This window comes from Triticum dicoccoides, chromosome 3A (assembly GCF_002162155.2).
Source record: "Triticum dicoccoides isolate Atlit2015 ecotype Zavitan chromosome 3A, WEW_v2.0, whole genome shotgun sequence".
NCBI lineage: Eukaryota > Viridiplantae > Streptophyta > Magnoliopsida > Poales > Poaceae > Triticum > Triticum dicoccoides.
Window position 1 is genome coordinate 715,389,263 of NC_041384.1, and position 27,462 is coordinate 715,416,724.

Consider the following 27,462-nt stretch of genomic DNA (forward strand, 5'->3'; position numbering starts at 1 on the left):
ATTTAAGAACTTCTGATGGGTTAATATATTTGCTGTACAGTGTCGATGATGCTCTAGGACACCTCCCACATTAGTTCTCTACTGCAATCATTCAACCACCCGACAAGACGGACGTCCTTGTGCTTTCCCACCATTATTTAACCTGATAAAGTCACCCATAAGCACAGTATGCCCCAACTTTTTTTCTTTTTCGAAATTCATTATTTTGGATTATCGGTTGTCCTTTACTGCTATCAATCCATGGCAAGAAGTAATGCAACTAAACTACTTCTCCGAGTTTGGTGGGCAGTAAATCAATAGGATTATTGCCGCATAGTTGATTATCTGATGTAATAGTGTGTTTATGGTCAGATAATTCTCGCACTGGTTATTTGAATAATAAATGTAGAATTTGGCGTGTTATGTACCTCATCGAGCAAGTACTTGTTCTTGATATGCCACCCATATATATTTTAAGTTAGTTGTTTTAGTTGGACTGATAATTTGGTAATGCAGACAAAACACATAATGATTGGGTACATTGAAAAGCATTTTCAAAAGGCATAGGGTGATTTACTTCATGTTAGCAGTAAAATAACCTTTCACTGTCATGATGTCATCAGTTTACAAAGTGTGCAATCTGCCCTGCATGCTAATGTCTCGGTTTTTGTGTGCTATTATGTTTACTGTCTACGTTGGCGATGAGGCAGGGAAGGTAAGTGGGGCTAACCTGCTGGCCGGAGTAAAAATAATGACCAAGTTTTTCATTAATGTTTGAGGGGCGTATGGTCTTGGTGCTGCTTAAGCTTGGCCATATGGCTATCAATGTAGGTGTTTCTTGAGTCGTTGTCATCTTCTTCGCCACCGGTTTGGTAACCATCTCGGCTTCCTTCTCTGCTCCTGCATATGTGTCATGTTTGTAACGAGAAATGGAGAGCAAGTTAGAGAAGTTAGTAATTATTGATAATAATAATGTGATGCAGAAATGCATGTTAGCTACACAGCTGTTCCCAGTAAGGAATTATTTTACAATAGAAATGCATATATTGTGGATTCATGACTAAACAAGTTTGCATGCACATCCCTGAAAATACAGCAGAGCCTTCAATCTTGAAGAGTTATGAATTCTTCAGGTGTTGCTTTGGAAATGAATGTCATTTGAATGCTTGCTTAATGTAGGTGTATATGTAAGATCTGAAACTGATCAATACTATTTCTAATATGAAATTTGGGCATATAAATGGCTCTTAATTATATATAGAATTAAAAATGAATGTACGGTAGCAGCATATGTTCAGGTTGAGGGTACGAACGACGTGCATTTTCACATATATAATTGTAATATTAGTTGAGACATGTGTTGCACGTGCACGTTTACTAGTAGTGCTTAATAGTGCTTAAAGAGCTGTAGAGGAGCTCTGGCACTGTGCTGCCACTTGGTTTCGGGTTTCCTCTTCGGTGTGTGCCGGAACTGGAAGGTAACACTAGTCATAGTCGAAAATGCAATGGCGTGTTCCTGCTTGCCTGCACACGTTATCGCGAGGCGTCCATTCTTGGCGGGATGCCGGACAGCCGCGGTATTTCAGGGGTGCATACGCCGATCATTTAAAGTCTATAAGCTGGACGGAAGAGCCAACGTCTACGGTGCGTGCAGACGGACAAGTAAAGGCCCAGAGATGGCGTTTGGACACTGTACCAACGATGGGATTTGGCATTAACTACAATTTATTTATTTTCTATTGTTTGCTAACAACTTCTTCCTAAATCTAGGAATGATTAATTAAGCCATTTTATTTGTTTCCAATTGCGAGGATCAATGCTTCTGAACCAAGACAATTACTTCCGAAAAAGATTTGCTTCGTATGAACCGGGATCATTTGCTTCCTATAATTTTCTTCGCTTCCTAAGAGGTTTTCAGTCGTGTGGAATTTTTTTGTTTGCTTCATGCACTCTATTTTACTAAACAAGAACGTTGGTTTCCAAAAAACATTTTGCTTGGTACGAACCGGGATTGTTGCTTCTTACAAAAAAATTGGTACGAACCGGGATTGTTTGCTTCATAAAATTTTCTTTGCCTCCTAAAAAGCTTTCAATCGTGAGGATTATTTTTGTTTGCTTCGTACGCTGTTTTCAATCGTGGAGCTCCTTGCTTGAAAAACTTCAGTTTGGTTTATTTTTTGTTTTTGACTGTCCTTGCAGTTCCAACAACTTCAGTTTTAAAAATATGTTCCATGCGACCAGAGGATTGTTTTCAAGTGCTTGCTCCAACAGAATTAAAATTTATTTCCATCAGACATTAGTAAATTAGAACTTGCTTCAGAAGAAAATACAGTTTGCTTCAAAGGAATTCTGAATTTGCTTCCATAAGTTGCTTCGAACAACATGAATGGATTATATGTTTTTGTCATCTCTACACAATACAAGTCACAACCGAGAGAGGTCGTGCATCCTTCCATGTCCAGATTGTCTAAGCATTTTTCACTCTCTCCCATACTGATTGGTGGTCCAACTTGACTTTGATGGCAAAAGGAAGAGTAGAACCATCGAATTCAAAAAATGTTCATGATTTTATAGAATGTTTGAAAATCTGTAAAAATGTTCACGAATTTGAAAAATGTTCATAGTTTCAGATATGTCCACGAGTTAAAAAAAATCATGGTTTTCAAAAATTGTTCATGATTTCACGAAAATGAGAGTGATAGTGTATCTTGGTGATGCAGAAAAATGTGGTCATGGTCATTGAACATTATGATTTTTATTCTTCCGTCGCAATGCACGGGCCGTTTTGCTATAACTACGAAAGAATGACAAATTTGGAGTGTCGGATTTTCGTTACATCGATTGACGAAGGAATGGTCTGCAGTCTTAACAAATTATAGAAACAAAGCGTCTCCCACTAGGTGTCATTAGCGAATTGAGGTATTTATGTAGCTCATACGCACTATACCTGTAAGTTAAGTTTGCATTGTGCGATGTGTGTATTTAGCAGTCACTAGTAAGCGGGCACGTGCAACGCATGTATCATAATCTATAACCACTACATCTACTTTTTAGTTATTTATTTACTGAGTCATTTAAGATATCTTTCATAAAGTATTCCATGAAATTTAACATCTAGAGAGCACAAGATGACCTGCACGATTAAGAAATTTGATAGGTTCACTAACAGATCAATAAAAATCTGAATACTTTTATAAAATTATCAATATGGTCAGAAGTGAACGTTTATTTAAACCATTGTGTCTGTGTTAAAAGAATCAAGCCACACAGCCAAATCGGACATGTCCAGAAAAAATGAAACTGGACAACGTCCAACACTAAATATAGACAAAATGACCAAAAGGGTAATTGATAAAAAAAAATTAGACAACGCCCTATATTTATTTTGAAACTGCTTTGTGGACGAAACTACACACATGAAATACAGCAACACTCATACCCAACGGATGGACTGGTGCTGCTGCCGTGCATGGATGGTGTGATCTTTAGAGCATTTATAGTCGGGCACCCAAAACCCCTCTAAAATGCCCGGACGGCCACTTGGTCACTGATCGGTCACAAAATTTCGACCCAGCCGAGCGCCTTAAACGGGGCTCAAACGTCTGGGCTGACCGGCATCCCACATATCCAACCCAAATATGGGGCGGATATGGGGGCGTCCGGGCGCGCCCACCACATCGGACTGACGGAGGGGTCCCATGCGGATTTCACAATGGAAACCCGGCAGTCCGAAACTCGTCTCCTCCGTTGGACCGATGGCGCTGCATGGCTCCACTCCGGCGGGCCGCGTAGTGCCTACCCCGACTATTTAAGTCGACCGGCGACCCCAACCCTAGCCCATCCACCTCGTCCCTCACCCGAGTCCTTCCGCGTCCTCTCACATGCTCTCCAGCATCGCCATGGTCCGACGCAAGATCACGACGTACGTTATGCTGACGCGGACCACCGGAGGCAGATCGCGGAGGAGGTCTTCGCCCGCATTGCTGTCGGGCTGCCTCCAGACTCATCAGAGGAACAGGAGGAGGAGGAGCAGTAGGAGCCGAAGGAGGAGGGAGAGAAGCTACCGGAGCCGATGGAACTAGCGGATCTGGAGGAGGAGGAGGAGGAGGCGGAGCAACCTGCTCCAGGGTTCGACATGGCGGAGACGGAGTTCGCCATCGCCCAAGCCGTTGAGATGGCGTAGCAGCATGCCAACCTGGAGTCCATCTAGGATGAGGCCTATGTAGAGGCCAACTGGAACTTCCTCCGACAGGAGCAAGCAGCGTCCGACGCGTTCTTCACCGAACTTGACATGGAGATAGAGGAGGAGGCCGGAGCGGAGTAGCTGGAGGCGTCGGAGCTGGAGCTGCCGCCAATGTATCCGGAGCCGGGCACGGAGATTGCCGACATGACGAGTAGTAGCTAGATCATCTATGTAGTACGTAGGTTTCTAGTTTGCATGCTTTTGTATGGATTTGATAATGTAGTATGCGATGACTGAATGTAATTGTGTTAATTTGAAGGGTAATTGTTCAGTGTCCGCGGATGCTTTCGGGTCTGTTACAGAAAACATTTTTGACTCTCTCTGTCAGGACCCCGATTCTAAGTCATATCGATCTAGCCTGTAACACCTCATATCACTTTGTGGCCTCACGCACGGTATTCCCACGGGTGTCGCCTTACCATGGCCCGGGACCGTTTGCGCCTTTTAGCTCACGTATATGATAGTGTCGCTGGCATCCATATGACAGAGAACCCGGGCCGACATGACTAGTCGTGAACCCAAAGTGGCACTAACTTACGGGGACAGGCATACATGAATCAACATCGAGCATGTCGGTCAGCAGCGTGCGAATCCGGGCTATAGCACTGAGCTAACAGGATTCCGGTGAACCGGGCTGTAGCAGACTAGGCAGGACTCCGGATGTCACCGCGTGACATTTCCCCGAAGGGACAGACATAGGAACAAGTGAATCACATGCCGGCCAGTCAAGTGTTCCGGAGCAGTAGTGCTGGGCTAGCAGGACTCCGGTGAACCGGGCTATAGCGGACTACTATGGCTTATGGAAGCACAAGACTACATTTCCCCATAAGAGCGGCTACCAAGGATAAACAACTAGGTTGTCGGATACCACACAATATGCTCGATATGTGTGAATACAACATGGCATCACAACATAACTCTACGACTCAAGTATTTATTCATTAGGCTCCAAAGAGCCAGATATTACAGACATGAGTCTCATGACCCAACATTCAGAGCATACCAGACAAAGCACATGCGGAAGCTTAACATGTCTGAGTACAGACTTCTACAAATGAAAAAGGCTGAGAAGTCTGACTATCTACAAGACCCTGCCGAGGGCACAAGATCGTAGCTGAGGTAACAAGCTAAACGTCGAAGTCCACGTGGAACTACTAGCGAGACTGACGTCTGTCTGCAAAAACATAAAATAGGCAAACGTGAGTACAAATGTACCCAACAAGACTTACATCAGAACTGACTACATATGCATCGGTATCAACAAAGAGGGGTAGTGGAGTTTAATTGTAGCAAGCCAGCTTTGACTCAGTGGCTAACCTGAACTATGACTGCAAGCAACTCTTTTGAGGTGGCGCACACGAGTCAACATATTCACCATACCAATACACCACTATGGATCCGCCCCTGTCTCCCTGCGAGAACACCATCCATAGCACTCACACTTATCTTGCGCATTTTAGAGTATCCACTTTCACTTGTCTATGAACTATGCAAGGGGTCCAAGTATCCATATCCGAGGAATCCGGCTATTCGAATAGATAGTGATAACCCTGCAGGGGTGTACTTCTTCACACACGCTCTCGCCACTTACCACCATGTACACATCGTGTATCTCGGCAACCTTCAAGCGGAAGCCTGGCGAGGGAGTCGGCCATGACCTGACTAACCGACAAGTCTCTAGTCCAGGTTTATCGCCTATTCGGGTTCCATCCGCAAGGAGATCCGGCCGGGGTGTCGCTCACGGCCCCAAACGATGTGAGCAGGGTTCCCAAGCCCACCATCCGAGTGCCACTTGGTACACCGTGCCACTGTGCCTAGTCTGTCCCAAGCCCACCTGTACCGGGTGCCACTTGGTAGACTACTTACACTACCTACAAACACCAGAAACTAGTTGCAACTCCTGGACAGAGATCAGGTTGATTAATAAGTCGAGAGGGGCACTTAAGCATTCCAATGTGTGGTAGTAACTGTTCATGGATCACCAAACACAAAACTTAGTTCCTGAGGACGGCCGCAATGAGACAACCCACCATGTACTCCTACATGGCCTCTCACCGCTACCTTTACCAAATCATGTTCACACACTTAGCTCACACATAGTAGGACATGTTCATCACCATTCCAATTCATCCCCGATGAATCAGACCTGACTCAACTCTAAGCAGTAGCAGGCATGACAAACAAGCATGAATGAGTAGGCACACCAGGGCTCAAACAATTCCTACTCATGCTAGTGGGTTTCATCTATTTACTGTGGCAATGACAGGTCATGCAGGGAAAAAGGGTTCAGCTACCGCAGCATGTAACCGTTGAAACGTTGTTATCCTAATGCAGTAAAAGAGAGAAGGAGCGAGAGAGTGGGATTGTATCGGAATGAACAAGGGGGTTTTGCTTGCCTGGCACTTCTAAAGATAGTATAGCTCTTCATCGGTGTCATCGAATTCATCGCTGGATCAACGTCTACTGAGGGGGGACAAAGACCGGCAACTGAGAAAGAACACAATCAACACATGACGATATCCAACAGTATGATGCATGCTATGACATGGCAATATGAATGTGTTTTTGGCTAATGCAAGCTAGAACATATTGAAATGAGTCCATTTGAACCAAGGATTCAAATGCAAACCCATTTTATGAAGTCATATTAGTGCATTAACTTTTTTCACCTAAAGAGTAAGGTTAAAGTGTTCTAACATGCATGAAACTAGTATAGATGAAAATATTGGATTTTTCTGATCATTTTTCATATATAAATTATTTCATTCTGAGCTATGGTTAATTTCTATGATTTTTAGAAGTTTGGGGTATTTTCTGAAATTTATAAATCATTTCTGATTTATTTTAATTCCAGAAAACTTTACTGCGTCAACATTAAGTCATGCTGGCATCAGCTGGTCAACAGGACCATCTAGGTCAAACCTGACAGGTGTGGCCCACCTGTCATTGACTCAGTGCTAACCAGGGTTTAGTTAAATCCTAACTAAAGTAATTAGAAGGGCTGGGGCCCACAGTCAGCGAGTTAGTGGGTTATCTAAAATTTAATTAGCATCTAAACTAAATTAGCAGGGCCTCGGGCCCACATGTTAATGACCCAGAGGGGTCAAACCCTGGTCAACCCGGGTCAAACTCGCCGGAGTTGACCCGGCGCTCATCGCCGGCAAGGCCAGAGACGACGGAGGGGCTCGAGATCCCTCCTCCGGCAACCAAATGGCCAGCGGAGGGCACCTACGCAGAGCTGGGACTCGCTCGGATCCATCTGTGCAAACGGCAGGGGCTGAGGTGGCCCGAGCTCGCCGGAGGCAAGCTCGCGGCGGTGGCCGGAGTTCGGGTGTGGACATGGTCGACGCTACGGGGCGCTAGGGGGATAAACTGGCAGGTGCTACGCGCTCTTGGGGGTTCACCGAGCACGGTGACGTGCTTAGGTGCGGGCTGCGCTGGCCCTGGCCACAGCGGTGAAGAACCATGGCGGTGGTGAGGTTTCGGCTCCGGTGGACAGCGGGGCTAGAGGAGGAGAACGACGGCGGGGAGAGAGGGGTTCGGTAGAGGAGCTCACGGCGGGGTAGTCGGTGATCTCAGCGTGCTCCGGGATGGCATGGTGATGACGAATCGGTCGACGACGGCCGTCGGTGCAGAGGGCGAAGATGGCGTCGACGACGGTGCTCCAGGGCGTCCAGCGTCATGTGGCTCGGCGGAGAGGACCGGGGCGTCACGGCGGAGCTCGGGGGCGCGTCGGAGAGGCTCGAAGATGGCTGTGGCCGTGGGGGAGCTCATCGGCGGCGACGGCTGCGTTCGGTCGCACTCGTGGAAGGAACTAGAGGGCGAAGGAGAGAGCAGAGAGTGAAGGAGAGGAGAGAGTGGATTCCAGGGGGGTGCATGGCGTCGTATGGAGTCGTCCAGGGCGTCGGCAGAAGCAGGAGGTGGCCAGCGTGCGACGGGCACACGCCCTCTGCTAGTAGGAGACCTCGGCGCCCCTGGTGGGCTGGGCCGATTCTCTCCTGGGCCAGGTTAGCAGGTAAGATTCTGCTCTATTTTATTTTTCTGTTCTGTTTTCTTTTCTATTTTTGCTATTATGTTTTGATTTAGTTCAAAGACCAAACCATTTTCAAAATCCATGAAAATAATTGTGTGAACTAAATGGACTTCTCCAAAGCTACACAACAATTTTCAGAATTATTGAACATATATTAATTATATAATAAATATAAATCCAATTCAAATAGTTATTGAATTAATTTCAAATGCCCAAAATAAATATTTCTGAAACTCCAAAAATATTGGTTTGAATTTTACCTCTTGCCAATATTTTTACGAATAACAGGAACATTTCCTTGGACTCATTTGAAAATATTTTTAACATTGATTATTTCTGAAGTGATTTCTGAGGGTTTCAACTAACCTCAATTCAACTTTCAGAATTTAGATATGATGCATGGATGCTCTCTTATGCAACTATTGCAAACAATTCTAGGGCTGTGACAACCCACCCCCACTAAACAAGAATCTCATCCCGAGATTCAAGATGTGAAGTAAGAAGACAGAGGGGTCACAAAACTATCACAGTCTTCTTGATCCAACTGCCCTTCTCAAAGATACCAATACATTGCATCTCATTGATCTTGACGTCTTTGATTTCGAGATCTTCATCCAACACGATGATGACGGAAGGAAACTCTACAAGAAACGATCTTCTCAAAGATCGAGCAACTCAAGATCAACTCATGGAGTGAGACGTTGAAACATCTCTTGGGCTGAGACACAAAACACACATCGAGAGAGATGGGAGGTAATAGAGGACAAAGGTTCAAATTGGTAGGCAACAATTCCACGCTGGAGTAGGATGGTGCATGGTTTCAAGTAGCGAGGAGGTAATTGCCATGATTCCATAACGGGACACCTTAGGGAAAGGTGACTCGTAGAGCTATTCCCTTAAGTGGCAAAAAGAATTACTTTTGATACAAAGATCATTGAAACTCTTTATACCAGCCTGAGGTAATCACAATCGATCGTTGGAAGGGGTACGAAAGAATGGAATATTCTGGCTAGGATGGATGATGTGGACTACCTTGTTGAAGACAACGTAATGGATGATTTTGCTTATCATCGGAGATGGATGGGACCCATGGTAAGCCCACTTTTGAAAATGATCCTGGACAACAATTACTGAGGTGCAAGCTGGGAATAAAATGCAAATGCTGGGAATGACCCAACCATCATACCTGCCCGAGATTCAGATCTGGTTGGTAACAAGATATTTCAGACAACATGTCTGGAAAAGAAAGGTAGCAACACAAATTGACGGGATGGCGTTGCGAGATTCTCGAGAATGAACTACGATAGCAAGCTCCAAAACATGAGCTGGTTCTGCTACAAACATGTGAACACGCTGTCCCAGACAAGCATGATCACGTAGTAGTCTTATAATAAAACAGTACCGAGTTCAGGTGGGGAACCATCTTCAAGGATATTGGAATTATGTGCATGAACTAGTATTCGCATAGCAACTCCTTTTCCTCGAACAAACTAGTCAGTGGCTTGGTGTGCTAGGAACACATATGGAGTGGAGGCGGCCAACCTATCAAACCATAGAGCACCTTGCACGTGCATGACTAACTTGGGATGGTTCCAGAGGAGGCAGAAACAAACTTTTCCAAGTTCATGGCGGCAACTTGCATCATATGCACATGAATTAGAGGAAGTCACTTCTTTCATCCAACATATGCTTCATGAACGGGACATGAAGATAATGCTTATAAAAGTTTCCAACACTAACATAGATGTCCAACAGGAATCATGGGTAAAATGGAAATATTGCTGATGGGCTCAACAACAGGGCATCCAGATTTCCATGAAGATGGAATTCCACAACTATGTGAACAAAGCGATAGCATTGGTCAGACCCAAAGAATATAATGGTGTATGCTCGAGGAAACAACCACGAGTAAGACAACATTACGAATATCGTTGGTTCTGATTTGATCTGACGATAGCCCACACTCAAATCAAGGTTTGGATAAGATGATAGGTCCATTAACTGATCACGAGGATCAATCGATGAAATACCATCTTTCTTCAACACAGATACAAGATATCCCTTAGGGATGAGCTAGGTCGGACAAGCTTTTATCTTCCAACTCTCCAAGTTGTTGTCTAGCTTAACCAACTAGCTCAAGGGTATGCAACACAGATTCCTGGAGAAGGATTGGTTACAAGAAACCAACTTGACCACGAGCTCAACATAGCGGTCAGGGGATAACCTGGAAATACTTCCGAGAAGATATTCAGAAAATCACGAACCACTGACATGTTACTAAGCTCGAGATCAATCTTGCTCTTTAGGCAAGATTATATGATCAAATAAGCAAGGATAGACATAATCCCAACTCTTGATCGAAGAGTGCACCAGGAAAATGGACTAGGTAGCACGATCAATCTTAGATTGATGATTCCATAATCAACACACCAAGAATGAGATTATCGTCCATTAACCACCAAACAACGAGGTTGCTAGGAGTATTGATTTCACAATCACGGTTCACTTGTCGGTATTCCGGTTGCAACAACACGGAACCGAGGAACGAATGATGATGGCAAGAAGTATCACTGCGTCAAGAATTCATAAGAGTTGGTGCAATTCTCATGACATTCCTGACATCAAGAGGGCAATACTTCAGGGTAGAACAGAATCAAAAGCTGGATTGGCATTTTGACCTGCGGAATACAACTGCTTTGACCCAATCCTAAATATGGATGAGGTACTGGAGTTTGTTTCTCCTAGCCATTCCAGAATAGAATGGATTGACAAACCACAAGAATAAGAGGTATCGATGAGCATGAATGCAAGACATGCTCTTAACTATAAAGTGATAGACGGAGATCATGATACAACTAAAGAGAGGGACAACTCAAAGGAACGTATTAACTTTCTGAGTTGTGGATGCATAGATTAGTGTGTCGAACCAAGTTCAACATATTTCTTCCAGATAATCCATGCAAAGAAGGTAGAACTAGCAGAGTCACATCATAGAATTGAGAACTCATCAAGAGCACTCTTATTGTGATCTTTTGGTTCAACGACTTCTGCCAAGGATGGTTCATGGTATTAGGAAGAATGATATATCACGGACGTCGAGGACTATCACAAGGTTACTAATATCCAAAAGGAACTAGCAAACAATATCAACAAGAAGTAAGTAGGGTGGATCTCAGGTTCAAGAACCCACGAATAGAATACCTACTACTAAGTAGCATCACGGGATGCTCTCGAGAATGGTGGCCAGAATCATCACACTGGGAACACAAAACATGGCTAGATTACTAGGTGACTCCCTAAAACACCTAGGGTCATAATAATAGCTCCAACATATATGTCGAGGCAACAGAGTACATCAACTCACCGATTAGTGTGATTAATCTGGCCCAAATGGACATCAGGAACATGGAGGAATGATTGCAAGTGCATCAGACTATCTAGAAACCTGGGATGACTCGGATAGCATAATGGCTGTAAATGCCCAAAATGATTTGAGACATCGTGCAAAAATGGTGGTATAACCACTCAACATCACAATATCAAGGTTCTGAGGCCAGCTATGAACATATGGAAGTAGTAGGAACTGAACTGAGGCTTGAACTCAACAATCCTAGGCAACTATGGTTTAGTAACACGTCATCCTGAGAGATAGAGGAGAAGCCTAGTTCTTAACCCCGTAGAAAAGATAAGATGACTCAGATCAGAAGGTCATGAGGATAAGGAGTAAAAGAGCCTTACGTTCCCTTCCACAATCAATTCCCTTACATAACTAAAGCATTTCTAGACTCGACTTCGATCGGTTTGTCTTGGTAATCCTACAGGCAGTCAGACTCTGATACCAAAGCTGTCAGGACCCCGATTCTAAGTCACACCGATCTAGCCTGTAACACCTCATATCACTTTGCGGCCTCACGCACGGTATTCCCACGGGTGTCGCCTTACCATGGCCCGGGACCGTTTGCGCCTTTTGGCTCACGTATATGATAGTGTCGCTAGCATCCATATGACAGAGAATCCGTGCCAACATGACTAGTCGTGAACCCAAAGTGGCACTAACTTACGGGGACATGCATACATGAATCAACATCGAGCATGTCGGTCAGCAGCGTGCGAATCCGGGCTGTAGCACTGGGCTAACAGGACTCCGGTGAACCGGACTGTAGCAGGCTAGGCAGGACTCCGGATGTCACCGCGTGACATTTCCCCGAAGGGACAGACACAGGAACAAAGTGAATCACATGCCGGCCAGTCAAGTGTTCCGGAGCAGTAGTGCCGGGCTAGCAGGATGATACGTCTCCAACGTATCTATAATTTTTGATTGCTCCATGCTATATTATCTACTATTTTGGACTAGATTGGGCTTTATTTTCCACTTTTATATTATTTTTGGGACTAAACTATCAACCGGAGGCAACTTTCTGTATCCACGAGATCCCATCTTGGGGCCTGTTCCGGAGCTCCGCCGGAAGTGGGCCGTCATCACGGAGGGCTTGTACATCATCATAGCCCCTCCGATGAAGTGTGAGTAGTTTACCTCAGACCTTGAGGTCCATAGTTAGTAACTAGATGGCTTCTTCTCTCTCTTTGAATCTCAATTCAGAGTTCTCCCCCTCTCTTGTGGAGATCTATTCGATGTAATCTTCTTTTTGCGGTGTGTTTGTTGAGATCGATGAATCGTGGGTTTATGATCAAGTCTATCTATGAATAATATTTGAATCTTCTCAGAATTCTTTATGCATTATTGGTTATCTTTGCAAGTCTCTTCAAATTATCCGTTTGGTTTGGCCAACTAGATTGGTAGTTCTTGCCATGGGAGAAGTGCTTAGCTTTGGGTTCGATCTTGCGGTGTCCTTACCCAGTGACAGAAGGGGCAGCAAGGCACGTATTGTATCGTTGCCATCGAGGATAACAAGATGGGGTTTATTTCATATTGCATGAATTTATCTCTCTACATCATGTCATCTTGCTTAAGGCGTTACTCTGTTTTTAACTTAATACTCTAGATGCATGCTGGATAGCGGTCGATGAGTGGAGTAATAGTAGTAGATGCAGAATCGTTTCGATCTACTTGTCACGGACGTTATGCCTATATACATGATCATGCCTAGATATTCTCATAATTATGCACAATTCTATCAATTGCTCAACAGTAATGTGTTCACCCACCGTAGAATACTTATGCTCTTGAGAGAAGTCACTAGTGAAACCTATGGCCCCCGGGTCTATTCTCATCATATCAATCTCCATCACTTTTATATTTTTTTGCTATTTACTTTGCCTTTACTTTTTTACTTTGCATCTTTATATCAAAAATACCAAAAATATTCTATCTATCAGATCTCACTCTCGTAAGTGACCGTGAAGGGCTTGACAACCCCTAATCGCGTTGGTTGCGAGTAGCTATTGCTTTGTGCAGGTACGAGGGACTTGAGTGTGGGCTCCTACTGGATTGATACCTTGGTTCTAAAAAACCGAGGGAAATACTTATGCTACTCTGCTGCATCATCCCTTCCTCTTCGGGGAAAACCAATGCAAGCTCAAGACGTAGCAAGAAGGATTTCTGGCACCGTTGTCGGGGAGTCTACGCAAAAGTCAACATACCAAGTACCCATCACAATCCCTATCTCTCGCATTACACTATTTGCCATTTGCCTCTCGTTTTCCTCTCCCCCCAATTCACCCTTGCCGTTTTATTTGCCCTCTCTCTCTATCCTCCCTCTCTGTTTGCCTCTTTTTGTCCGCTTGCTTTTTGTTTGCTCGTGTGTTAGATTGCTTGTTTGTCGCGATGGCTCAACCAAGATTTGGTGATCTTCACCTTAAAAGGTTAGAGGAGATCGAAAACAACGTTAGGAAGTTTATGGTTTTGCAATTGAGCATAATAATTTATTTAGAAATGAACTTAAAGAACAAAAAAGTTTTATGAGTTATATGAATAAAGAGCTTGATGATATGTCTAAAGAATTTGAGGGTATAAGATCCCAGACTGCTCGTCTAGAGAAGATGACTACTGAAATTTTGGATATGCAAGCCACCTTAGTTAATAAGATGGCTGCTAAACCGAACACCTATGAAAATCAAGATGAAGATCTAAAAGTTATTGATGTGTCTCGTATTACATCTTTATTTTGCAATATGAATCTTGATGAAACTGAATATGATCTTCCTTTACCTAGAAGGTGTTCTAAAAATTCGGAGTGTTTAGATCTTAATGATGAAATTGATGAAAGTGGGATGGAAAGAAATAAAAATCTAGATGTTGCTAAACCCACTATATTGGATTTCAAGGAATTTAATTATGAAAATTTCTCTTTGATTGATTGTATTTCCTTGTTGCAATCCGTGCTAAATTCTCCACATGCTTATAGTCGAAATAAAGCCTTCACCGAACATATTGTTGATGCCTTGATGCAATCTTATGAAGAAAAACTTGAGTTTAAAGTTTATATCCCTAGAAAACTCTATGATGAGTGGGAACCAAATATTAAAATTAAAATTAAAGATCATGAGTTTTATGCTTTGTGTGATTTGGGTGCTAGTGTCTCTACTATTCCCAAGACTTTGTGTGATTTACTAGATTTCCGTAATTTTGATGATTGCTCTCTAAACTTGCATCTTGCGGATTCCACTATTAAGAAACCTATTGGAAGAATTAATGATGTTCTTATTGTTGCAAATAGGAATTATGTGCCCGTAGATTTCATTGTTCTTGATATAGATTGCAATCCTTCTTGCCCTATTATTCTTGGTAGACCTTTCCTTAGAACGGTTGGTGCGATTATTGATATGAAGGAAGGGAATATTAGATTTCAACTTCCATTAAAAAAGGGCATGGAACACTTTCCAAGAAAGAAAATAAAATTACCATATGAAACTATCATGAGAGCCACTTATGGATTGCCTACCAAAGATGGCAATACCTAGTTCTATTCTTGCTCGTTATGCCTAGCTAGGGGCATTAAACGATAGCGTTTGTTGGGAGGCAACCCAATTTTATTTTTGTTCCTTGCTTTTTGATCCTGTTTAGTAATAAATAAATTATTTAGCTCTGTTTTGGTTGTGTTTTTTGTGTTTAATTAGCGTTGGTGCCAAGTAGAACCGCTGGGAAGACTTGGGGAAAGTCTTGTTGAACTTGCTGTAAAAAACAGAAACTTTAGCGCTCACGAGAACTGTTGTCATTTTTATTTGAAGAGTGCTATTTAGTTAACTATTTTTGCAGATGATTAATAGATAAATTCCTCACGTCCAGCAATTTATTTTAGAATTTTTGGGGTTCCAGATCTTGCGCTAGCTACAGACTACTACAGACTGTTCTGTTTTTGACAGATTCTGTTTTTCGTGTGTTGTTTGCTTATTTTGATGAATATATCGCTAGTAAAATAGTTTATAATCCATAGAGAAGTTGGAATACAGTAGGTTTAACACCAATATAAATAAACAATGAGTTCATTACAGTACCTTGAAGTGGTCTTTCATTTTCTTTCGCTAACGGAGCTCACGAGTTTTCTATCTTGAGTTTTGTGTTGTGAAGTTTTCAAGTTTTGGGTGAATTCTTTTGATGGATCATGGAACAAGGAGTGGCAAGAGCCTAAGCTTGGGCATGCCCATGGCACCCCCAAGATAATCCAAGGACACCAAAAAGTCAAAGCTTGGGGATGCCCCGGAAGGCATCCTCTCTTTTTCGTCCACTTCCATCGGTAATTTACTTGGAGCTATATTTTTATTCACCAACATGATATGTGTTTTGCTCGGACCGTCTTGTATTATTTGTGTCTTTGTTTGTTAGTATGCCACAATCATCCTTGCTGTACACACCTTTTGAGAGATCCATACATGAATTAAAATTTGATAGAATACTCTATGTGCTTCACTTATATCTTTTGAGCTAGATAATTTTGCTCTATGTGCTTCACTTATATCCTTTGAGCTAGATAATTTTGCTCTGTGTGCTTCACTTATATCCTTTGAGCTAGATAGTTTTACTCTATGTGCTTCACTTATATCTTTGGAGCTAGATAATTTTGCTCTATGTGCTTCACTTAGATCTTTTAGAGCACGGTGGTGGATTCGTTTTAAAGAAACTATTGATCTCTCATGCTTCACTTAAATTAATTTGAGAGTCTCTTAATAGCATGGTAATTTGCCTAATAATATGCTTGGTATTCAAGATTTGTGAAACTTTCTTTTGAGTGTGTTGAATACTAAGAAAAGATTGAAACATGATAATTGTTTTGAGATATGGAGGTGATAATATTAAAGTCATGCTAGTTGAGTAGTTGTGAATTTAAAGAATACTTGTGTTGAAGTTTGTGATTCCCGTAGCATGCACGTATGGTGAACCGTTATGTGATGAAGTCGGAGCATGATTTATTTATTTTTTGTCTTCCTTATAAGTGGCGGTCGGGGACGAGCGATGATCTTTTCCTACCAATCTATCCTCCTAGGAGCATGCGCGTAATACTTTGCTTTGATAACAACTAAATTTTTGCAATAAGTATATGAGTTCTTTATGACTAATGTTGAGTCCATGGATTATACGCACTCTCACCCTTCCACCCTTGCTAGCCTCTCTAATACCGCGCACCTTTCGCCGGTATCATACACCTACCATATACCTTCCTCAAAACAGCCACCATACCTACCTATTATGGCATTTCCATAGCCATTCCGAGATATATTGCCATGCAACTTTCCACCATCTAGTCCATCATGACACATCCATCATTTTCATATTGCTTAGCATGATCATGTACTTGTCACTCTTGATTCATTGCATACCCCGGTACACCGCTGGAGGCATTCATATAGAGTCATACTTTGTTTTAGTATCGAGTTGTAATCATTGAGTTGTAAATAAATAGAAGTGTGATGATCATCATTCAATAGAGCATTGTCCCAAAAAAAAGAGAAAGGCCAAAAAAAAGAAGGCCCCAAAAAAATATATAAATAAATAAATAAGGAGCAATGCTACTATCCTTTTTCCACACTTGTGCTTCAAAGTAGCACCATGATATAGCAAGTCTCATATATTGTGCTTCAAAGTAGCACCATGTTCTTCATATAGAGAGTCTCATATATTGTCACTTTCATATACTAGTGGGAATTTTATGTTATAGAACTTGGCTTGTATATTCCAATGATGGGCTTCCTAAAATTGCCCTAGGTCTCCGTGAGCAAGAAAGTTGGATGCACACCCACTAGTTTCTTTTGTTGAGCTTTCATACATTTATAGCTCTAGTGCATCCGTTGCATGGCAATCCCTACTCACTCACATTGATATCTATTGATGGGCATCTCCATAGCCCATTGATACGCCTAGTTGATGTGAGACTATCTTCTCCTTTTTGTCTTCTCCACAACCACCATTCTATTCCACCTATAGTGCTATATCCATGGCTCACGCTCATGTATTGCATGAAGATTGAAAAAGTTTTGAAAAAGTTAGACTATGAAATAATTGCTTGGCTTGTCATCGGGGTTGTGCATGATTTGAATACTTTGTGTGGGGAAGATGGAGTATAGCCAGACTATATGATTTTGTAGGGATAACTTTCTTTGGCCGTGTTATTTTGAGAAGACATAAATTGCTTTGTTAGTATGCTTGAAGTATTATTATTTTCTATGTCAATATAAAATTCTGTCTTGAATCTTTCTAATCTGAATATTCATACCACAATTAAGAAGATTTGCATTGAAATTATGCCAAGTAGCACTCCGCATCAAAAATTCTCTTTTTATCATTTACCTACTCAAGGACGAGCAAGAATTAAGCTTGGGGATGCCTGATACGTCTCCAACGTATCTATAATTTTTGATTGCTCCATGCTATATTATCTACTGTTTTGGACTATATTGGGCTTTATTTTCCACTTTTATATTATTTTTGGGACTAACCTATTAACCGGAGGCCCAGCCCAGAATTGCTGTTTTTTTGGGACTAACTTATTAACTCGTCAAGAGCACTCTTATTGTGATCTTTTGGTTCAATGACTTCCACCAAGGATGGTTCATGGTATTAGGAAAAATGATATATCACGGACCTCGAGGACTATCACAAGGTTACTAATATCCAAAAGGAACTAGCAAACAATATCAACAAGAAGTAAGTAGGGTGGATCTCGAGTTCAAGAACCCAGGAATAGAATACCTACTACTAAGTAGCATCGCGGGATGCTCTCGAGAATGGTGGCCAGAATCATCACACTAGGAACACAAAACATGGCTGGATTACTAGGTGACTCCCTAAAACACCTAGGGTCATAATAATAGCTCCAACATATATGTCGAGGCAACAGAGTACCTCAACTCACCGATTAGTGTGATTAATCTGGCCCAAATGGACATCAGGAACATGGAGGAATGATTGCAAGTGCATCAGACTATCTAGAAACTTGGGATGACTCGGATAGCATAACGGCTGTAAATGCCCAAAATGATTTGAGACATCCTGCAAAAATGGTGGTATAACCACTCAACATCACAATATCAAGGTTCTAAGGCCAGCTATGAACATATGGAAGTAGTAGGAACTGAACCGAGGCTTGAACTCAACAATCCTAGGCAACTACGGTTTAGTAACACGTTATCCTGAGAGATAGAGGAGAAGCCTAGTTCTTAACCCCGTAGAAAAGATAAGATGACTCAAATCAGAAGGTCATGAGGATAAGGAGTAAAAGAGCCTTACGTTCCCTTCCACAATCAATTCCCTTACATAACTAAAGCATTTCTAGACTCGACTTCGATCGGTTTGTCTTGGTAATCCTACAGGCAGTCAGACTGTGATACCAAAGCTGTCAGGACCCCAATTCTAAGTCACACCGATCTAGCCTGTAACACCTCATATCACTTTGCGGCCTCACGCACGGTATTCCCATGAGTGTCGCCTTACCATGGCCCGGGACCGTTTGCGCCTTTTGGCTCACGTATATGATAGTGTCGCTAGCATCCATATGACAGAGAATCCGGGCCAACATGACTAGTCGTGAACCCAAAGTGGCACTAACTTATGGGGACATGCATACATGAATCAACATCGAGCATGTCGGTCAGCAGCGTGCGAATCCGGGCTGTAGCACTGGGCTAACAGGACTTCGGTGAACCGGGCTGTAGCAGTCTAGGCAGGACTCCAGATGTCACCGCGTGACATTTCCCCGAAGGGACAGACACAGGAACGAACTGAATCACATGCCGGCCAGTCAAGTGTTCCGGAGCAGTAGTGCCGGGCTAGCAGGATGATACGTCTCCAACGTATCTATAATTTTTGATTGCTCCATGCTATACTATCTACTGTTTTGGACTATATTGGGCTTTATTTTCCACTTTTATATTATTTTTTGGACTAACCTATCAACCGGAGGCCCAGCCCAGAATTGCTCTTTTTTTGCCTATTTTCAGTGTTTCGGATAAACGGAATATCAAACGGAATAAAATCTTCGGAAACATGATTTTCTCACCGAATGTGATCCAGGAGACTTGGACCCTACTACAAGGGATCAAAGAGGTGGTCACGAGGGTGGGGGGAGCCCTCCCCTTAGGGCGCGCCCCCTGCCTTGTGGGCCCCTCGGTGCTCCACCGACGTACTCCTTCCTCCTATATATACACACGCACCCCCAAACGATCAGAACAGGAGCCAAAAACCTAATTCCACCGTCGCAACTTTCTGTATCCACAAGATCCCATCTTGGGGCCTGTTCCGGAGCTCCACCGGAAGAGGGCCGTCATCACAGAGGGCTTCTACATCATCATAGCCCCTCCGATGAAGTGTGAGTAGTTTACCTCAGACCTTCGGGTCCATAGTTAGTAGCTAGATGGCTTCTTCTCTCTCTTTGAATCTCAATACAAAGTTCTCCCCCTCTCTTGTGGAGATCTATTCGATGTAATCTTCTTTTTGCGGTGTGTTTGTTGAGACCGATGAATTGTGGGTTTATGATCAAGTCTATCTATGAATACTATTTGAATCTTCTCTGAATTCTTTTATGCATGATTGGTTATCTTTGCAAGTCTCTTCGAATTATCCGTTTGGTTTGGCCAACTAGATTGGTAGTTCTTGCCATGGGAGAAGTGCTTAGCTTTGGGTTCGATCTTGCGGTGTCCTTACCCAGTGACAGAAGGGGCAGCAAGGCACGTATTGTATCGTTGCCATCGAGGATAACAAGATGGGGTTTATTTCATATTGCATGAATTTATCTCTCTACATCATGTCATCTTGCTTAAGGCGTTACTCTGTTTTTAACTTAATACTCTAGATGCATGCTGGATAGCGGTCGATGAGTGGAGTAATAGTAGTAGATGCATAATCGTTTCGATCTACTTGTCACGGATGTGATGCCTATATACATGATCATGCCTAGGTATTCTCATAATTATGCACAATTCTATCAATTGCTCAACAGTAATTTGTTCACCCACCATAGAATACTTATGCTCTTGAGAGAAGTCACTAGCGAAACCTAAGGCCCCCGGGTCTATTCTCATCATATCAATCTCCATCACTTTTATATTATTTTGCTATTTACTTTTTACTTTGCATCTTTATATCAAAAATACCAAAAATATTCTATCTATCAGATCTCACTCTCGTAAGTGACCGTGAAGGGCTTGACAACCCCTAATCGCGTTGGTTGCGAGTAGCTATCGCTTTGTGCAGGTACGAGGGACTTGAGCGTGGGCTCCTACTGGATTGATACCTTGGTTCTCAAAAACCGAGGGAAATACTTACGCTACTCTGCTGCATCATCCCTTCCTCTTCGGGGAAAACCAACGCAAGGTCAAGACGTAGCAAGAAGGATTTCTGGCACCGTTGCCGGGGAGTCTACGCAAAAGTCAACATACCAAGTACCCATCACAATCCCTATCTCTCGCGTTACATTATTTGCCATTTGCCTCTCGTTTTCCTCTCCCCCCCAATTCACCCTTTCCATTTTATTTTCCCTCTCTCTCTATCCTCCCTCTCTGTTTGCCTCTTTTTGTCCGCTTGCTTTTTGTTTGCTCGTGTGTTAGATTGCTTGTTTGTCGCGATGGCTCAACCAAGATTTGGTGATCTTCACCTTAAAAGGTTAGAGGAGATCGAAAACAACTTTAGGAAGTTTATGGTTTTGCAATTTGAGCATAATAATTTCTTTAGAAACGAACTTAAAGAACAAAAAAGTTTTATGAGTTATATGAATAAAGAGCTTGATGATATGTCTAAAGAATTTGAGGGTATAAGATCCCAGACTGCTCGTCTAGAGAAGATGACTGCTGAAATTTCGGATATGCAAGCCACCTTAGTCAATAAGATGGCCGCTAAACCGAATACCTATGAAAATCAAGATGAAGATCTAAAAGTTATTGATGTGTCTCCTATTACATCTTTATTTTGCAATATGAATCTTGATGAAACTGAATATGATCTTCCTTTACCTAGAAGGTGTTCTAAAAATTTGCAGTGTTTAGATCTTAATAATGAAATTGATGAAAGTGGGATGGAAAGAAATAAAAATCTAGATGTTGCTAAACCCACTATATTGGATTTCAAGGAATTTAATTCTGGAAATTTCTCTTTGATTGATTGTATTTCCTTGTTGCAATCCGTGCTAAATTCTCCACATGCTTATAGTCGAAATAAAGCCTTCACCGAACATATTGTTGATGCCTTGATGCAATCTTATAAAGAAAAACTTGAGTTGAAAGTTTCTATCCCTAGAAAACTCTATGATGAATGGGAAGCAAATATTAAAATTAAAATTAAAGATCATGAGTTTTATGCTTTGTGTGATTTGGGTGCTAGTGTCTCTACTATTCCCAAGACTTTGTGTGATTTACTAGATTTCCGTAATTTTGATGATTGCTCTCTAAACTTGCATCTTGCGGATTCCACTATTTAGAAACCTATGGGAAGAATTAATGATGTTCTTATTGTTGCAAATAGGAATTATGTGCCCGTAGATTTCATTGTTCTTTGCAATCCTTCTTGCCCTATTATTCTTGGTAGACCTTTCCTTAGAACGGTTGGTGCAATTATTGATATGAAGGAAGGGAATATTAGATTTCAACTTCCATTAAAAAAGGGCATGGAACACTTTCCAAGAAATAAAATAAAATTACCATATGAAACTATCATGAGAGCCACTTATGGATTGCCTACCAAAGATGGCAATACCTAGATCTATTCTTGCTCGTTATGCCTAGCTAGGGGCATTAAACGATAGCGCTTGTTGGGAGGCAACCCAATTTTATTTTTGTTCCTTGCTTTTTGCTCCTGTTTAGTAATAAATAAATTATTTATCTTCTGTTTTGGTTGTGTTTTTTGTGCTTAATTAGCATTTGTGCCAAGTAGAACCGTTGGGAAGACTTGGGGAAAGTCTTGTTGAACTTGCTGTAAAAAACAGAAACTTTAGCGCTCACGAGAACTGCTGTCATTTGTATTTGAAGAGTGCTATTTAGTTAATTATTTTTGAAGATGATTAATAGATAAATTCCTCACGTCCAGCAATTTATTTTAGAATTTTTGGGGTTCCAGATCTTGCCCTAGCTACAGACTACTACAGACTGTTCTGTTTTTGACAGATTCTGTTTTTCGTGTGTTCTTTGCTTATTTTGATGAATCTATCGCTAGTAAAATAGTTTATAATCCATAGAGAAGTTGGAATACAGTAGGTTTAACACCAATATAAAGAATGAGTTCATTACAGTACCTTGAAGTGGTCTTTTGTTTTCTTTCGCTAACGGAGCTCATGAGTTTTCTATCTTGAGTTTTGTGTTGTGAAGTTTTCAAGTTTTGGGTGAATTCTTTTGATGGATCATGGAACAAGGAGTGGCAAGAGCCTAAGCTTGGGCATGCCCATGGCACCCCCAAGATAATCCAAGGACACCAAAAAGTCAAAGCTTGGGGATGCCCCGGAAGGCATCCTCTCTTTTTCGTCCACTTCCATCGGTAATTTACTTGGAGCTATATTTTTATTCACCAACATGATATGTATTTTGCTCGGAGCGTATTGTATTATTTGTGTCTTTGTTTGTTAGTATGCCACAATCATCCTTGCTGTACACACCTTTTGATAGAGCCATACATGAATTAAAATTTGATAGAATACTCTATGTGCTTCACTTATATCTTTTGAGCTAGATAATTTTGCTCTATGTGCTTCACTTATATCCTTTGAGCTAGATAATTTTGCTCTATGTGCTTCACTTATATCCTTTGAGCTAGATAGTTTTGCTCTGTGTGCTTCACTTATATCTTTTGAGCTAGATAATTTTGCTCTATGTGCTTCACTTAGATCTTTTAGAGCACGGTGGTGGATTCGTTTTAAAGAAACTATTGATCTCTCATGCTTCACTTAAATTAATTTGAGAGTCTCTTAATAGCATGGTAATTTGCCTAATAATAATATGCTTGGTATTCAAGATTTGTGAAACTTTCTTTTGAGTGTGTTGAATACTAAGAAAAGATTGAAGCATGATAATTGTTTTGAGATATGGAGGTGATAATATTAAAGTCATGCTAGTTGAGTAGTTGTGAATTTAAAGAATACTTGTGTTGAAGTTTGTGATTCCCGTAGCATGCACGTATGCTGAATCGTTATGTGATGAAGTCGGAGCATGATTTATTTATTTTTTGTCTTCCTTATAAGTGGCGGTCGGGGACGAGCGATGATCTTTTCCTACCAATCTATCCTCCTAGGAGCATGCGAGTAATACTTTGCTTTGATAACTTCTAAATTTTTGCAATAAGTATATGAGTTCTTTATGACTAATGTTGAGTCCATGGATTATACGCACTCTCACCCTTCCACCCTTGCTAGCCTCTCTGATACCACGCACCTTTTGCCGGTATCATACACCTACCATATACCTTCCTCAAAACAGCCACCATGCCTACCTATTATGGCATTTCCATAGCCATTCCGAGATATATTGCCATGCAACTTTCCACCATCTAGTCCATCATGACACATCCATCATTGTCATATTGCTTAGCATGATCATGTAGTTGACATAGTATTTGTGGCAAAGCCACCGTTCATAATTCTTTCATACTTGTCACTCTTGATTTATTGAATACCCCGGTACACCGCCGAAGGCATTCATATAGAGTCATACTTTATTTTAGTATCGAGTTGTAATCATTGAGTTGTAAATAAATAGAAGTGTGATGATCATCATTCAATAGAGCATTGTCCCAAAAAAAGAGAAAGGCCAAAAAAAAGAAGGCCCAAAAAAAATATATAAATAAATAAAAAAGGGGCAATGTTACTATCCTTTTTTTCCACACTTGTGCTTCAAAGTAGCACCATGATATAGCAAGTCTCATATATTGTGCTTCAAAGTAGCACCATGTTCTTCATATAGAGAGTCTCATATATTGTCACTTTCATATACTAGTGGGAATTTTACGTTATAGAACTTGGCTTGTATATTCCAATGATGGGCTTCCTCAAATTGCCCTAGGTCTTCGTGAGCAAGAAAGTTGGATGCACACCCACTAGTTTCTTTTGTTGAGCTGTCATACATTTATAGCTCTAGGGCATCCGTTGCATGGCAATCCCTACTCACTCACATTGATATCTATTGATGGGCATCTCCATAGCCCGTTGATACGCCTAGTTGATGTGAGACTATCTTCTCCTTTTTGTCTTCTCCACAACCACCATTCTATTCCACCTATAGTGCTATATCCATGGCTCACGCTCATGTATTGCTTGAAGATTGAAAAAGTTTTGAAAAAGTTAGACTATGAAACAATTGCTTGGCTTGTCATCGGGGTTGTGCATGATTTAAATACTTTGTGTGGGGAAGATGGAGCATAGCCAGACTATATGATTTTGTAGGGATAACTTTCTTTGGCCATGTTATTTTGAGAAGACATAATTGCTTTGTTAGTATGCTTGAAGTATTATTATTTTCTATGTCAATATAAAATTTTGTCTTGAATCTTTCTAATCTGAATATTCATACCACAATTAAGAAGATTTGCATTGAAATTATGCCAAGTAGCACTCCGCATCAAAAATTCTCTTTTTATCATTTACCTACTCGAGCACGAGCAGGAATTAAGCTTGGGGATGCCTGATACGTCTCCAACGTATCTATAAATTTTGATTGCTCCATGCTATATTATCTACTGTTTTGGACTATATTGGGCTTTATTTTCCACTTTTATATTATTTTTGGGACTAACCTATTAACCGGAGGCCCAACCCAGAATTGCTGTTTTTCTGGGACTAACCTATTAACTCGTCAAGAGCACTCTTATTGTGATCTTTTGGTTCAACGACTTTCGCCAAGGATGGTTCATGGTATTAGGAAGAATGATATATCACGGACCTCGAGGACTATCACAAGGTTACTAATATCCAAAAGGAACTTGCAAACAATATCAACAAGCAGTAAGGTGGGTGGATCTCGGGTTCAAGAACCCAGGAATGGAATACCTACTACTAAGTAGCATCGCGGGATGCTCTCGAGAATGGTGGCCAGAATCATCACATTGGGAACACAAAACATGGCTAGATTGCTAGGTGACTCCCTAAAACACCTAGGGTCATAATAATAGCTCCAACATATATGTCGAGGCAACAGAGTACCTCAACTCACAGATTAGTGTGATTAATCTGGCCCAAATGGACATCAGGAACATGGAGGAATGATTGCAAGTGCATCAGACTATCTAGAAACCTGGGATGACTCGGATAGCATAACGGCTGTAAATGCCCAAAATGATTTGAGACATCCTGCAAAAATGGTGGTATAACCACTCAACATCACAATATCAAGGTTCTGAGGCCAGCTATGAACATATGGAAGTAGTAGGAACCGAACTGAGGCTTGAACTCAACAATCCTAGGCAACTACGGTTTAGTAACATGTCATCCTGAGAGATAGAGGAGAAGCCTAGTTCTTAACCCCGTAGAAAAGATAAGATGACTCAGATCAGAAGGTCATGAGGATAAGGAGTAAAAGAGCCTTATGTTCCCTTCCACAATCAATTCCCTTACATAACTAAAGCATTTCTAGACTCGACTTTGATCGGTTTGTCTTGGTAATCCTACAGGCAGTCAGACTCTGATACCAAAGCTGTCAGGACCCCGATTCTAAGTCACACCGATCTATCCTGTAACACCTCATATCACTTTGCGGCCTCACGCACGGTATTCCCACGGGTGTCGCCTTACCATGGCCCGGGACCGTTTGCGCCTTTTGGCTCACGTATATGATAGTGTCGCTAGCATCCATATGAAAGAAAATCCGGGCCAACATGACTAGTCGTGAACCCAAAGTGGCACTAACTTACGGGGACATGCATACATGAATCAACATCAAGCATGTCGGTCAGCAGCGTGCGAATCTGGGCTGTAGCACTGGGCTAACAGGACTCCGATGAACCGGGCTGTCGCAGTCTAGGTAGGACTCCAGATGTCACTGCGTGACATTTCCCCGAAGGGACAGACATAGGAACGAACTGAATCACATGCCGGCCAGTCAAGTGTTCCGGAGCAGTAGTGCCGGGCTAGCAGGATGATACGTCTCCAACGTATCTATAATTTTTGATTGCTCCATGCTATACTATCTACTGTTTTGGACTATATTGGGCTTTATTTTCCACTTTTATATTATTTTTGGGACTAACCTATCAACCGGAGGCCCAGCCCAGAATTGCTCCTTTTTGCCTATTTTTAGTGTTTCGGATAAACGGAATAAAATCTTCGGAAACATGATTTTCTCACCGAATGTGATCCAGGAGACTTGGACCCTACTACAAGGGATCAAAGAGGTGGTCACGAGGGTGGGGGGCACCCCCCCCTTAGGGCGCGCCCCCTGCATTGTGGGCCCCTCGGTGCTCCACCGACGTACTCCTTCCTCCTATATATACACACGTACCCCCAAACGATCAGAACAGGAGCCAAAAACCTAATTCCACCGTCGCAACTTTCTGTATCCACGAGATCCCATCTTGGGGCCTGTTCCGGAGCTCCGCCGAAAGAGGGCCGTCATCACGGAGGGCTTCTACATCATCATAGCCCCTCCGATGAAGTGTGAGTAGTTTACCTCAGACCTTCGGGTCCATAGTTAGTTGCTAGATGGCTTCTTCTCTCTCTTTGAATCTCAATACAAAGTTCTCCCCCTCTCTTGTGGAGATCTATTCGATGTAATCTTCTTTTTGCAGTGTGTTTGTTGAGACCGATGAATTGTGGGTTTATGATCAAGTCTATCTATGAATAATATTTGA

The 27,462-nt window shown here is 42.0% G+C and overlaps 1 long non-coding RNA gene across 1 annotated transcript in view; it reads left to right on the top strand.

Annotated features, from left to right (window-relative positions):
* Nucleotides 1–445, top strand: part of LOC119273430 — a 2,497-nt gene extending 2,052 nt beyond the window's left edge. Inside the window, exon 5 of the long non-coding RNA XR_005134853.1 lies at nt 41–445. This is a non-coding gene — a long non-coding RNA (uncharacterized LOC119273430). The remainder of the gene's footprint in view (nt 1–40) is intronic.
* The last annotated feature ends 27,017 nt before the right edge of the window (nt 446–27,462 follow it).